This window comes from Nicotiana tomentosiformis, chromosome 2 (assembly GCF_000390325.3).
Source record: "Nicotiana tomentosiformis chromosome 2, ASM39032v3, whole genome shotgun sequence".
Lineage (NCBI taxonomy): Eukaryota > Viridiplantae > Streptophyta > Magnoliopsida > Solanales > Solanaceae > Nicotiana > Nicotiana tomentosiformis.
Window position 1 is genome coordinate 139,654,551 of NC_090813.1, and position 3,298 is coordinate 139,657,848.

Genomic DNA, 3,298 nt, shown 5'->3' on the forward strand with positions numbered 1-3,298 from the left:
CCATTTGAAATCGGGATACGAATTCCCTCAGCATTTCGTTACCCCTTTGTTTTACTTTGAAGAGGCTTGATTTCCTTGTTGCAACCTTTATGGCACCAGCATGTGCTTTTACGAACGAATCTGCTAACATGGCAAAAGAATCAATGGAATTTGGTGGTAAGTTGTGATACCAGATCATTGCTCCCTTTGCGAGGGTCTCTCCGAACTTTTTCAACAACACGGATTCGATCTCATCATCCTCCAAATAGTTGCCTTTGATGGCACATGTATAGGAGGTGACGTGTTTGTTAGGATCGGTTGTACCGTTATATTTGAGAATTTTGGGCATACGTAATTTTTTGGGGATTGGTTTTGGGGCCGCGCTCGAGGGAAAAGGCTTTTGTATGAATTTTTTCGAATCGAGCCCTTTTATCATTGGCGGAGCCCCCGGGATTTGATCGACCCTGGCGTTATACGTTTTCACTTTTTTGTCGTTGGCTTCGACTCGTTTTGTGAGTTCCTCGAGCAATTTAGCAATTTCAGGAACGGTTCCCGATTCCTGCTCGTTTGATTTCACTACGGCGGGCTCCGTTCTGGGGGTGACTTCTCAAAGAAGCAGATTGGAGTTCGGCCCGCTTTGCATATGAGTTCGGCTCTGCAACTGAGCTATCGCTGCTTGTTGGGCTTGTAACATTTCGAAAATCATACGCAAGCTGACCCCGATTTCCCCCGTGCTGTAGGTGTCTCGGGCTATCAGTCGAGCACCGCCCTGAACGCTTCTTTCCGGTTCAGAACGCTGATTCGCTTCTAGAGCTATTTGTGAATTGATATCCAATGGTACTTCGGCTCGAATTTTGAGTTCTTCGATTCAGCCTCGTTGCCGTCGTCAGGTAGCCTTCCGGCCCCAGGCGCCAAGTTGTTGGTTTCATCTTGAAGGCCGACTTCGAGGTCGATAGGTAGAGCCATTGCTGATTTGAAGTTGTAAGCTGGAGTATACTGTAGATTTCTATCAAACAATCACTGTTACCCTTAGCCCCACGGTGGGCGCCAAACTGTTTACCCGAAAATTCGGATAACGTTAAATTTAGATATGGTTTTAAGGGTATGCAAATTCCTTTGATACAAAATGACAATACAGGTATTTTTGCTATAAAATGGGAATGATGGACGAGAAGACTGAAATGAATTAGAAAAACAAGCACAATGAAATCTTAATGTATCTTGGAGGACCTGCGTCTATTGCAGTCTATCCCCCTTTTTATAATAGAGGGTCACTGCTTTATCTATAACAACATAATAAAATAATACATATAGTGGAGGACCCATGATGGTTTGTCTCTTCCTTGATTCTCGCCAAAATTCTCTCCCTCTGTGCGGTTGTAACGACTCTTGTCTGCGAGCTTGGCACTAGCTCGAGCTCGGTGTTAGATCAAACCCCCAGTCTTGGTTCGAGTTCGGTTCTGCCTTGGGGCATCGATATTCGGGGCCTGTGTCGATCGGTGTTGCCCCGTAGTCCGATTCGGACACGGGCTCGATAATGATATCGAGTTTTGCCGTTGATTGGTCTTATAGCTTGAAGCTCGACGTCCCTACTTCGGAATTCGTCCGAGCTTGTCATGTGGATACCCTTCGATTGAAACGTCATTGTCTCGACCAATCTTTATGACTAAGAATCGGTTTTGACCGTACACAACAACTACTTGAAAATGTAAAGTACAGAAACGTGAATCAGCCGACAAGATCAAGTTTGGCAGGAAGGATTCTTCATGCTGCCCTGCTCAGTATATCACACGGCATACTTTTGTAGGGGAAAGTTTTTTATGAGAAGAGTCATTCTTTTATTGTTTCTTTTGATGTTGTGTATATATGATAGGACTTGGAATCCATGTGAAACATGAAACGTAGTTTCTACTGCCATCTAGCGCACAGGTTCTGTTGTGAAGCGGAATAATGCTAAATAGCCAAGATATAAATATAATGTGGAGTGGTTTGTAAAGCTAATAATATAGATTGATGAGGAAGTGCAATTCACAATTGTTCTTATTTATTTATTTTCCTGTAGATCTTTTAATTGATAAATCAAGGCAAGATCATCAAAGAAAACCATTGAAATGTCCGGAAATTGATATTAAATTATTTTATCTATATATTCAAGTCAAAGATTTTGTCCATTTAATTTAAACTATTAAAAGACGCAATGGTTCTAGCGTTCCACATCGTCTGCAAGTGCAGAAGCCAGCAGCTGAGAACAATATAAAATAAGGCCATCCTCTTAATTCAACTCACGCAGCCACGCGATGAGCACATAGCGAACTATTCTTTCGCCTTTTACTAAAGAATACCGTGTGCACGTCGCAAATAGTGGCATACGCCTATTTTTGGAGGGGTGAAAACCCCCTACATTACTAGTTAAAACTTATTCCCAGTTGCTCTCCAGTGTTTTGGGATACATTTAAATATGATTTTCAATTGTGATTAGTTAGGCTGTTTAGCAAACAAAGTGGTTGCAGGTTGCCCTCTCGATAGAATTAAAAGTGGTTTCCGGCGTTAGATATCGAGTGGTAACTACATGTCCGTGCTTGAACCTGAATATAATATGCTATAATTTATGCAATGTAAGATGCTTACACCCCTGTTGTAATCCTCTGATAAAAGAATATACCTGGAAAGGAAATAAGTTATATTCAATTCCATAACGGCAAAGGCCAAATATAACCCTGTATTTTTGAAAATAGTATAAGAATACCCCTCGTTATACTATTGGGCTATATATCCCTTCCCGTCATACTTTGGAACAAATATACCCTTATTTTGGATGGAGTGCCACGTGGCAGCACCAGATGAAAACGACCAATTTCTTTTTTTTACCCGATCCGTTTTTAATAATCCACCACCCTACCCATTTTAAAATTCAGTTTTTTTAAAGCATATATTTTGTAAAAACTGGATTTTTCTTTTGTAAAAACAGAAAGAAAAAAAAAGAATTTGCAAAATATATATTTTTAAGTCTTTTCAGTTTGTTTAAAGTAATTTTTTTGTAAAAACTGAAAAAACAAAAACAATTTAAAAAATGCTTTAAAAACTGAAATATACATATTTTGTAAAAACTGAAAAAAAAAAAAATTGCAAAATATATATTTTTCAGTTTTTTCAAATTTTTAAAGTATTTTTTTTTTGTAAAAACTGGAAAAAAAAAAGATTTTGCAAAATATTTTTATTTTTTTAAACTAATGCATATGTAGTCCACTGCTTTAGGAGAGTCTTTTTTTTTTTTTTTTCCAGTTTTTACAAAAAAAAGTTCTTCAGTTTTTACAAAAAA

At 38.7% G+C, this 3,298-nt stretch overlaps 1 pseudogene; it reads left to right on the forward strand.

The window, feature by feature from the left end:
- The first annotated feature begins 2,267 nt into the window (after window positions 1–2,267).
- Window positions 2,268–2,378, forward strand: LOC117275978 (U5 spliceosomal RNA; annotated as a pseudogene).
- Window positions 2,379–3,298: the final 920 nt, after the last annotated feature.